Below are 12,618 nucleotides of genomic sequence, written 5' to 3'. Positions count from 1 at the left end.
TTATACACAATCTTTTTTTTACACAGTACCCCATAATGACAAAGTGAAAACATGTTTTTAGATATTTTTGCTAATTTATTGGAAATGAAATACTTAAATATCTCATTTACATAAGTATTAAAACCCCTGAGTCAATACATGTTAGAATCACGGTAGGCAGCGATTACAGCTGTGAGTCTTTCTGGGTAAATATCTAAGAGCTTTGCACACCTGGATTGTACTATATTTGGCCATTATTCTTTTCAAAATTCTTCAACCTCTGTCAAATTGGTTGTTGATCATTGCTAGACAACCATTTTCAGGTCTTGCCATAGATTTTCAAGCAGATTTAAGTAAAAACTTAAACTTGGCCACTCAGGAACATACACTGTCTTCTTGGTAAGCAACTCCAGTGTAGATTTGGACTTGTGTTTTAGGTTATTGTCCTGCTGAAAGTTGAATGAATTTCCCAGTGTCTGGTGGAAGCAGACTGAACCAGCTTTTCCTCTAGGATTTTGCCTGTGCTTAGCTCCGTTGCATTTCTTTTTTATCCTGAAAAACTCTCCAGTCCTTAATGATTACAAGCATACCCATAACATGATGCAGCCACCACTATTACATTTTAGTCATTTAGCAGACGCTCGTATCCAGAGCGACTTACAGATAGTGAGTGCATACATTTTTCACACTGACCCCCCGTGGGAATCGAACCCACAACCCTGGCGCTGCAAGCACCATGCTCTACCAACTGAGCTACAGGAGGCTACACTATGCTTGAAAATATGGAGAGTGGTACTCAGTAATGTATTGGATTGGATTTGCCCCAAACATAACACTTTGTATTCATGAAAAAAAGTAAATTGCTTTGCCACATTTTTTGCAGTATAACTTCAGTGCCTTGTTGCAAACAGGATACATGTTTTGGAGTATTTTCTATTCTATACAGTCTTCTTTTTCACTCTGTCAATTAGGTATGTTGTTGATCTATCCTCAGTTTTCTCCTATCACAACAACAACAATAAACCCTGTAACTGTTTTAAAGTCACCACTGGCCTCATGGTGTAATCCCTGAGCGGTTTCCTTCGTACCGACAACTGAGTTAGGAAGGACACCTGTATCTTTGTAGTGACTGGTTGTATTGATACACCATCCAAAGTGTAATTAATAACTTCACCATGCTCAAAGGGATATTCAATGTCTGTTTTTATTTTTTATTTTACCCATCTACCAATAGGTGCCCTTCTTCGCGAGGCATTGGAAAACCTCCCTAGTCTTTGTGGTTAAATCTGTGTTTGAAATTCACTGCTCGACTGAGGGACCTTACAGATAATTGTATGTGTGGGGTACAGAGATGAGGTAGACACTATTATTGCAACTTAATATATGACTTGTTAAGCATTTTTACTCCTGAATTTATTTAGGCATGCCATAACAAAGGGGTTGAATACTTATTGACTCAAGACATTTCAGCTTTTCATTTTTAATTAATTTGTAAACATTTCCAAAAATATATAATTCCACTTTGACATTATATTGTTTGTAGGCCAGTGACAAAAAATCTCTATGTAATAAATTGGCGTTTGGGCTTGGCCAGGCTCTCCTGGCTACAGTGCAGGGATATCTCAGAGGCAGTGGTGAGAGGAGGGGGTGGAGGGGGCAGTGGGGGAGGTGGAGAGGTATGGTGGGATCGGCGCTGTTGGAGTACAGTGGCTTACGAAAGTATTCACCCCCCTTGGCATTTTTCCTATTTTGTTGCCTTACAACGTGGAATTAAAATGGATTTTTTCCCATTCTTCAAGGCAAATCTACTCCAGCTCCTTCAAGTTGGATGGGTTCCGCTGGTGTACAGCAATCTTTAAGTCATACCACAGATTCTCAATTGGGTTGAGGTCTGGGCTTTGACTAGGCCATTCCAAGACATTTAAATGTTTCCCCTTAAACCACACGAGTGTTGCTTTAGCAGTATGCTTAGGGTCATTGTCCTGCTGGAAGGTGCACCTCCGTCCCAGTCTCAAATCTCTGGAAGACTGAAACAGGTTTCCCTCAAGAATTTCCCTGTATTTAGCGCCATCCATCATTCCTTCAATTCTGACCAGTTTCCCAGTCCCTGCCGATGAAAAACATCCCCACAGCATGATGCTGCCACCACCATGCTTCACTGTGGGGTTGGTGTTCTCGGGGTGACGAGAGGTGTTAGGTTTGCGCCAGACATAGCGTTTTCCTTGATGGCCAAAAAGTCTCATCTGACCAGAGTACCTTCTTCCATATGTTTGGGGAGTCTCCCAAATGGCTTTTGGCGAGCACCAAACGTGTTTGCTTATTCTTTTCTTTAAGCAATGGCTTTTTTTCTGGCCACTCTTCTGTAAAGCCCAGCTCTGTGGAGTGTACGGCTTAAAGTGGTCCTATGGACAGATACTCCAATCTCCGCTGTGGAGTTTGCAGCTCCTTCAGGGTTATCTTTGGTCTCTTTGTTGCCTCTCTGATTAATGCCCTCCTTGCCTGGTCCATGAGTTTTGGTGGGCGGCCCTCTCTTGGCAAGTTTGTTGTGGTGCCATATTCTTTCCATTTTTTTATAATGGATTTAATGGTGCTCCATGGGATGTTCAAAGTTTCTGATATTTCTTTATAACCCAACCCTGATCTGTACTTCTCCACAACTTTGTCCCTGACGTGTTTGGAGAGCTCCTTGGTCTTCATGGTGCCACTTGCTTGGTGGTGCCCCTTACTTAGTGGTGTTGCAGACTCTGGGGCCTTTCAGAACAGGTGTATATATACTGAGATCATGTGACAGATCATGTGACCCTTAGATTGCACACAGGTGGACTTTATTTAACTAATTATGTGACTTCTGAAGGTAATTGATTGCACCAGATTTTATTTAGGGGCTTCATAGCAAAGGGGGTGAATACATATGCACGCACCACTTTTCCATTATTTATTTTTTAGAATTTTTTGTTGTGTATGTCCATTGCATGAAATTCAAATAAAAATCCATTTAAATTACAGGTTGTAATGCAACAAAATAGGAAAAACGGCAAGGAGGATGAATACTTTTGCAAGGCACTGTAGTTGCTGTCTCTGTCCCTGCTGTCCTGGTCGAGGCTGCTCCGTTTCTACTGCTACTGCTGTGGTTGTGTGAGTGGTGGTTATGGTGTCTGCTGTGGTTGTGTGAGTGGTGGTTATGGTGTCTGCTGTGGTTGTGTGAGTGGTGGTTATGGTGTCTGCTGTGGTTGTGTGAGTGGTAGGTACGGTGTCTGCTGTGGTCTCTGGAGCCAGGCTGTCCCGTCTGTAGCCCCTCTCTCTCGCTCTGAGTGGTGTGAATACTTGGAGGAAGAGTTGGCCTCCTGGTAAGATGACCTTCTAGAGACGATCCCATCGGCACCATACCGCCCTCCTATGTTCCTATCCCGCTGTCTGTCCCTGTCCTTCTCTCTGTCTGCCAGAGATGGCTGCTCATACTGGGGTGCAGGGGGTGGGGGAGGGGGGCAGTAGGGGGCTAACCTGGGGCGACCCCTGTGATAGGGGTCTTGAGGAGGTGCATATGGTTCCTCTGGGCAACGAATGAACACTAAATTCTCTGGCAACAGCTCTGGTGGACATTCCTGCGGTCAGCATGCCAATTGCATGCGCCCTCAAAACTTGAGCCATCTGTGGAATTGTGTTGTGTGACACAACTTTTTCTGTCCCCAGCACAAAGTGCACCTGTGTAATGATCATGCTGTTTAATCAGCTTCTTGATATGCCACACCTGTCAGGTGGATGGATTATCTTGGCAAAGAAGAAATGTACACTAACCGGGATGTAAAGAAATTTGTGCACAACATTTGAGAGAAACATGATTTTTGTGCGTATGGAAAGAAATTCTCGGATCTTTCATTTCAGCTCGTGAAACATGGGACCAACACTTTACATGTTGCATTTTTATTTTTGTTCAGTATATATGAAAATGGCATTTGGAATGGTTGCGATGAGCCCTTGGTGAGCATACAGAGTCTGGGCCGTGTAGGAGCCACTCACTATCAGGTCATAATACTTCTGCCTCTGCCGGTCTGCAGATACACACACAGAAACATGTCCATAAGACAAGGTCGTCATATCTTTCAAAAATACTTACCAGTACAAAGATATTGAGTATTATCGTTTTTCATGTCTCCCTAAAACACCTCTATGCTTCAATATGTTTTTCCCCACACTCACAAAATCAAACACTAACAGAAAATCAAACCACACAGACATGAAGCCTTGTCCTACCTAGATATCCAGCTGAGCGTGAACGATGTTGCCCATTACAGAGGTGTTGTGCAGTTGTTTGACCGTGTCGTTAGTTGGACATGAGTGATGGCATGCTTCAGAGCGTCTCTCAAAAAGTGAGGCAGGTGGAAGTGTGTGATGAGGGATGAATACAGGAGTTAGACATTTAGTCATTTAGCAGACACTCTTAGAGCAACCACATATCACAGTCATAGTAAGTAAATGTAGCTACAGTAAAGTAGCTATCAGCAAACTCAGTGCTAGTAAGAAAAGAAGAGGGTCAGAGTTAGTGCAAGAAGGCAAGGGTGTTAGTAGAGAGGGCAGGTGCTGTGGGATACATCAAGGTACTTGGTGTAGAGCAGGGTTGCCCAACCCTGTTCCTGGAGAGCTACCCTCCTGTAGGTTTTCACTTCAACCCCAGGTGTTACTAACCTGATTCATCTAATCAATCCGCTAATTATAACAGGGTTGGGCAGTCCTGGTTTTCATGTTTTCAGAAGATGTGCAGGCACTCAGCTGTCCTGACATTACGGGAAAGCTGTGTGCCTGGACCAGATCCTACAAGGTCGAGGGTCCCGCAAATCTCCCACTAGGGAACCCCAAGTCCTGGAGACTGTGGAGAGATCACAAGAGTCAAAGGCTCATGTTACAATAAAGTACAACAACCACACATGCAGCTAACTCAGTTAACTAACACTTAATAGACACTTGTTAGCCAACTATAAAATTCACAATTCCAGAGGTAACAATGCAAAAACAGTCTAACGTTATTATCAGCTTATATTACCAGCATTGAGCCGCATAGACTCGAGAAAAATAGACTTGCAGTCTTTATCAATCAAAACGTCTGTAATCTACAACAGATAGCCTACTGTCAAGAAATGACATTAACAACGTGACATAGCTAGCTATAATTCCGAAACACAATCCAGTTGATAAATGTATAGAATGTCGTTGCATTCATGCATTGTTAATTCTAACCTAGCTAGCTAGCTACCTATGGCATACTATAAACTCGCTCCAACCTGAGCTGCTGTCAAAACAACGATAGCAACGTTACACACAAGCTAAGGTAGCTAGCTAGTGGTTTAGCTAACTAGCATACCACTAACATTATTTTCAACCCGCTAGTAATTATTTTTGGGATAGCTACGTTAACAGGATGTAACGTTGGTAAGGTATCTAGATACTGCAGCTCACATTAACTTGCTAGATATATATAAACTCTGTTAGCATGTGTGGCTAACATTAGCTGCTAGCTAGAATAGTTGGTTTAATTTAGCTAGCACGTTAGCTTGCTCAGTTAGCAAAAAACCTATAATGAACAGTCACCTGCAAAATAAAATTAAAGGAACTTGTTTATCTATTTTGTTGTGCTATTACATTTGGTGTTTCGTGTCCGATGTGCTCAGGCTGTTGCTACATGTCATTTGCGACGTGCATCATGAGCAAAGTCACTGTAGGCAATGTCACTTCCCCTGTAAGAACCATGAGCACGGACTGACTTGGTGTTGCTGTACAGCAGCCGAAGCCTGCCAGCAGCCTACCTACCAAAGATTTTACCGTGTCCATTACAAAGTAGAAAAACAAATGTCTCTTATGGAAGATGCCAAAAAAGTTGGAGACAACAATAGATGGCAAAGTCAAAAATACTGGTTTCCATCTGTGGCAAAGTTTTCACTATTATGCTTATGACAAATCCAGAACCAGTAGCCAGCAGACTAAACTTTTGAATACGATATAGTAAAAAAAAACTGCAACAACAGATAACATTAGCTAGCTAGATAAGGTTAGCAAGATAGCTAGCTAATGTTAGCATGCTAGGTAGCTACACTGACAGCTGTCAATTTGTTGATGTTTCTCCGGTCCACGTGGAAATCACCAGGACATTCTTTCCCACCCCCAATTCGTGAATATATATAAGTAGCCTTCGTCATTCTTCGGAGGTGGAACCTAAAACAAGCATTTCCGCTCTAGGGCAGGAATTGAATCGAAATATGGGTGACATTGCCCTCTGGTGGGGGCCTTAAATAAAGGGTGACTGCACTTCCTGATTTGGCCTCGTTTTCGATTTGGTTCATTAAGAAATGCTAGCGGCCATGATTGAATTCAAACGTGAGTTGGTTTTGGGGTGTTTTTGATGTGGGTGTCTCGTGTGTGTGTTCGCAAGTGGGAAGAGTTAGCCAACTTATTTAGCCAATTAGCTTCAACTGCCTGGTGTGCGACCATGGCAAAGTTGATTTGGCTTTGGAAAGCCTATCTCTGGGGCTATTTAGGGACTGTCAATAAATTACACAATGTAAATGAGACAATATTTTCATGTTGCACACCTTTTAGTTTTCTCATTTAATGCTTTCAATATTTGTTTATGAATTTCTATAACTTATAGTTGGTTTGAGGTTTTTAAGTCATTGAAATTTGAAGCTATTGGAATTTTTACATATTGTCCCATGTACATTGTAGGGATGGGCATTTGAAATTATTTTAATATTCAAATATATCATGTCATGTTTTTGGATAGTCTAAACAACCCCCCCCCCCCCCCCCCCCCCCCCCCCCAAAACAAAACTTATATTTATTCTCGGCCAGTCAGAATGATACAAATGCACATGGCAGAGGTAAACAGTGGACATGCTGCTTTTCTCTGGTAGTTTGGCTAACAGCGATGTGTGAAAGAGAAGTCAGATTTTCGCAATGATAGAACTGATTCTGTTGCAAAAAGGTTTTCTGGTGAGTGTTTTGCATTGATATGTGTCAGGTATTGTTGAAACTGTTTGGTGAGCACCTGTAATTGCTATTTGAGGTGAGGGAAACAGCATACCGACGTCATGGCAGCCTGGAGGGCTAAATGTGCAGCACTGTTCGAAAAAACTACATTCAAAAGTTTGTTGTTTTATAAAAATAAGGATTTCAAATGTCATGGTATATCCTTGTAGGTAAAAATGTCAGAAGGACAATTTAATAGAATTTAGACCCCCCAAAAAGTTGTTAAAATAGGCCTACACGTTTTTTCTAAAACAATTAACACTCACTCAAGTAATCGGATACTAACGTCCATTCGGATATTCGATTTACCATGCCCATCCCTAGTACATTGTGCAATCTACCGATGGTCCCTAACTAGCCCCATAGGGATATCCAAAGTCAACCAAAATGTACCACAGGAATTACAATCAGCTGCACTCCAAATTGATTATTACTTGTGTGCTGCCAGCTGTGGGCATGTGGGCAGGATTGAAACAAACCTAACCTTCATTTACGTTGTGATGCAGTCACGACCACAAGTCTCACAAAACTCTGTTTTGGACAAGACTGATTTTATGACAAAAATTATCTTGTTTTCACTTTGTAGTAAATTTTGCAGTGGTGGAAAAAGCACCCAATTGTCATACTTGAGTAAAAGTAAAGATACCTTAATAGAAATGACTCAAGTAAAAATGAAAGTCACCAAGTAAAATACTACTTGAGTAAAAGTCTAAAAGTATTTGGTTTTAAATATCAAAAGTAAATGTAATTGTTCAAATATACTTAAGTATCAAAAGTAAAAGTATAAATAATTTCAAACCAGATGGCACCATTTTCTTTTTTAGTATTTTTTTTTACGGATAGCCAGGGACACTCTCCAACACTCAGACATCATTTACAAATGAAGCATTTGTGTTTAGTGAGTCCGCCAGATCAGAGGCAGTAGGAATGACCAGGGATGTTCTCTTGATAAGTGCGTGAATTGGACCATTTTCCTGTCCTGCTAAGCATTCAAAATGTAATGAGTACTTTTGGGCCTTTATGGAGTAAAAAGTACATTATTTTCTTCAGAAATGTAGTGAAGTAAAAGTAAAAGGAGTCTAAAATATAAATAGTAAAGTACAGATACCCCCAGAAAACGACTTAAGTAGGACTTTAAAGTAGTTTTACTTAAGTACTTTACACCACTGCAATTTTGACAGTAGAATAAATGTTTCTCATATCGATGCCACATAGGCTGTTTTCTAAATGACGTCATTTCAACCAAAAAATTTAATGTGATGATGTTCAATCAATGTGGAAAACTGATTGGATTTGTAAAAAGTCATCAACGTATGGGAATTTAGTCATTTTTTCACCCAACGTTTAACCTAAATCCAATGACAGGGTGACAGTTTTGGTTGATTTCACATTGAATTCACGTTTGTTGGCAAGCAAATGTAAATCAAAACTAGATGTTGAACTGTCTGTGCCCAGTGGAGGTGTTGTTGCTAGTGTCTGAAAATCGGCCCATGCACACACAATATAATGGAACCCAACCGTTAGGCCTACACATTAAACATCACAGTTTATTTGTTGTTGTGCTCATGTATTGCTGTTCCTTTGCCTTTAATTTCAGGTGTTCCTTCACAGACTTAAAATTGCGATTTTAGTAAATATATTGATGTTGAATTATGTGGACACAAAACTACTCTATTGTGAGAACGCTAATTCCCGCTAACCCTGATTTGTATCTGTTGTTTCCTCATCGCCCTGCTTTGCTGCCATCTCATTGGACGCCCAGACTGTCCGTCATGGCTTCCCCTATCAGCCGTCGTCCATGGCCCATGACCCAGTCCAGAAGATCCTGGCCATTGGGACCCAGAGCGGGGCACTCAGACTGTATCCTTTCTGCTCTGTGTGGTGCTGTGTTCAACTCCATTGATCTGTTTGTGTGTACACTGGCCCCTGTGGCCCTGGGGGGAAGCCCTGTATGCAGCTGCTCTCAGCCCAGACCAGCAGCAGGTAGGTGGATGAATAGATGGATAGAAAGACAATCAGAATGCCCTTGGAAGAGCAGGCTGAGCTCATTGGTGTCTATGTATACTCATTCTATCAATGTGCAATAACACATATTACACTATGTATACTCATTCTATCAATGTGCAATAACACATATTACAGTATAATGGCATGTTACATTGTAAAAAAAAAAGAAGCCTATCCTTTGCTCTCAATCCTTGATATAGAGCTAGCAGCCAGTTTACAGGGACAACAGCTTGCTGTGCTTCACAACACAGAGCAGTGAAATGGCACCACAGGGAGCCATAGCTACAGAGAGCACCTGCCTGATATCTCGCCTCTTGCCTGCTTGCCTGCCTGCCTGCTTGCCTGCATCAGGCCCCTTTACTGTTCCAGCATGTGTTCTCTCCTGAAAAGTAGCTCATTAAGGTGTGATTAAGGGGGGGGGGGGGGGGGGGGGGGCAACATCCCTCTGTCTCTCTGTCTGTCTCTCCCTGCTGTCTGCCTTTCTGTCTCTCCCTGCTGTCTGTCTTTCTGTCTCTCCCTTTTGTCTGTCTTTCTGTCGCTCCCTGTTGTCTGTCTGTCTCTCTCCCTGTTGTCTGTCTGTCTCTCTCCCTTTTGTCTGTCTTTCTGTCTCTCCCTGCTGTCTGTCTTTCTGTCTCTCCCTGCCATGTATCCATCTCTCCCTGTTGTCTGTCTTTCTGTCTCTCCCTGTTGTCTGTCTTTCTGTCTCTCCCTGTTGTCTGTCTTTCTGTCTCTCCCTGTTGTCTGTCTTTCTGTCTCTCCCTGTTGTCTGTCTGTCTCTCTCCCTGCTGTCTTTCTGTCTCTCCCTGTTGTCTGTCTGTCTCTCTCCCTGTTGTCTGTCTGTCTCTCTCCCTGTTGTCTGTCTTTCTGTCTCTCCCCTTTGTCTATCTTTCTGTCTCTCCCTGTTGTCTGTCTTTCTGTCTCTCCCTGCTGTCTGTCTTTCTGTCTCTCCCTGTTGTCTGTCTGTCTCTCTCCCTGTTGTCTGTCTTTCTGTCTCTCCCTGCTGTCTGTCTTTCTGTCTCTCCCTGCCATGTATCCGTCTCTCCCTGTTGTCTGTCTTTCTGTCTCTCCCTGTTGTCTGTCTTTCTGTCTCTACCTGCTTTCTTCTACACATGGGCTTACTTACTGTCTACTTACATCTGAATGGAAAGGTGAGAATAGAAATTGTCTCAGTACTATTGGTGCAAGATGACAGTGCCCTAAGATACTGATCTAAGGTCAGTTTAGCATACTATTTGCATTGATATTAGATTGGTGTGAATCAAGATGGAACCACAGAGTTGTTGATATGCTGGCAATGCTGGTCAGTTTACGCTGATGCAACATGTGCTTTTTTTGACCACTTGAGCTGAAGTTAAACCATCAGTGAATGGTTTGGCAATTCTTCCTCCTCACTGATGTTGGTAGCTTTGAATTTGAGAGAAGAGAGAAGCATCTTAACATCAGTCATCTCTTCGAGTGATGTCGATCAGATAGAAATAGGTTTTTATCTCTGGGAGAGGGAGGTGAATGGGGAGTCATGTAACAGCCCGCGCTGTTCCCTTCTCAGATCAGTGCTCTAGAGGACGACTTGGCCTGCTTCCCCAATCTGATGACGATGATGCCTGATACAGCCTGATGCTGTTATTGGTCCTTATTTTTATTTTTCTGTCCTTTGATGAAGAGGATTTCTAGGAAGGTCTAGTTGTTGTTGTGTTAGAGCTGTAGTTGTGTAGCCCTGTATTTGCAGTATGTTTATAACTTTATGCTGTAGCACTAGTTTTGTCTTTGTGGCTCTGACCCTTGTAGTATTAGCCTTATGGGACTCTTTGTTTGAGCTTATGCCTGTTCTGTAGCAATCGTTACAGCTCTAGTTCTATGTCTGTCATGTGGCTGTATACTAAAGCATTATATCCTTGTAGTTCTATGTCTGTCATGTGGCTGTATACTAAAGCATTATATCCTTGTAGTTCTATGTCTGTCATGTGGCTGTATACTAAAGCATTATATCCTTGTAGTTCTATGTCTGTCATGTGGCTGTATACTAAAGCATTATATCCTTGTAGTTCTATGTCTGTCATGTGGCTGTATACTAAAGCATTATATCCTTGTAGTTCTATGTCTGTCATGTGGCTGTATACTAAAGCATTATATCCTTGTAGTTCTATGTCTGTCATGTGGCTGTATACTTAAGCATTATATCCTTGTAGTTCTATGTCTGTCATGTAGCTCTATGTCTTTCCTTCAGCTCTATGTCTGTCCTGTAGCAGCTATATGTCTCTCCTGTGGTTCTATGTCTGTCCTCTAGCTCTATGTCTGTCCTGTAACTCTGTCTGTCCTGTAGCTCTATGTCTGTGGTGTGGCTCTATGCTGTGATTACCTGCTAGCTTTTATCAGTGTGTCTGTGTCTGTCCTTGTAGTTCTATGTCTGTCATGTAGCTCTATGTCTTTCCGGCAGCTCTGTGTCTGTCCTGTAGCAGCTCTATGTCTGTCCTGTAACTCTATGTCTGTCCTGTAGCTCTGTGTCTGTCCTATAGCTCTGTGTCTGTCCTGTAGCTCTATGTCTGTCCTGTAGCTCTATGTCTGTCCTGTAACTCTGTCTGTCCTGTAACTCTATGTATGTGGTGTGGCTCTGTGCTGTGATTACCTGCTAGATTTTATCAGTGTGTCTGTGGCGAGGCTGTTTGCGGCGCTCTCCTCTCCTTTCCCCCCGTGGAGGATTACAGGATGTGGCAGATCAAGGGCCTGAGCCTGGCAGTGGGCAGAGCTGAGCGGGCTGGAGAATTACAGCAGGTCTGTCAGCCTAAGCGAATGCCCTGTGATCCTAAAAACTGTCCCATTTTTGATGCTGGGCAGGGTTAGGAGGATGTGTTTACTGTCCCTTTGGTGCTGTCTGAATGAGAGAGAGAGGCTGGGGAAGAGAGGGGGAGGGAGAGAGAGAGACACGCACATGCACGTACACACACACACACACACACACACATTTGTTGTACTATCCTTGTGGGGACCAAACAATTGATTCCCATTCAAAATCCTACTTTTCCCTTAACCCTAAACCTAACCCTAACCCTTAACCTAACCTTAAAATAGCCTGTCACCACCTTTCCTTGTTTCACTATCCTTGTGGGGACTTTTGGTCCCCACAAGGATAGTAAAACCAAACACACACACACACACACACACACACACACAGTGAGAGAGAGAGAGAGAGAGAGAGAGAGAGAGAGAGAGAGAGAGAGAGAGAGAGAGAGAGAGAGAGAGAGAGAGAGAGAGAGAGAGAGAGAGAGAGAGAGAGAGAGAGAGAGAGAGAGAGAGAGAGAGGGAGAGAGAGAGAGAGAGAGAGAGAGAGAGAGAGAGAGAGAGAGAGAGAGAGAGAGAGAGAGAGAGAGAGAGAGAGAGAGAGAGAGAGAGAGAGAGAGAGAGAGGCTCTTGCACCAGAATATAACTTATATTGATCTGTGTGTTGTATTTTGCTGAGGTAGATATACGGCAGGTAGCCTAGTGGTTAAGAGCATTGGGCCAGTAAACAAAATTGCTCCTGTAAGTCCCTCTCGATAAGAGCGTCTGCAAAATGACAAAAATAATTAAATATACTCCACAAACACACCATCTCAATTGTTTTTGGACCAATCTGCATCA

This window comes from Coregonus lavaretus (assembly GCF_964263955.1).
Source record: "Coregonus lavaretus genome assembly, chromosome: 31".
Classification (NCBI taxonomy): domain Eukaryota; kingdom Metazoa; phylum Chordata; class Actinopteri; order Salmoniformes; family Salmonidae; genus Coregonus; species Coregonus lavaretus.
This window is presented reverse-complemented; position numbering follows the sequence as displayed.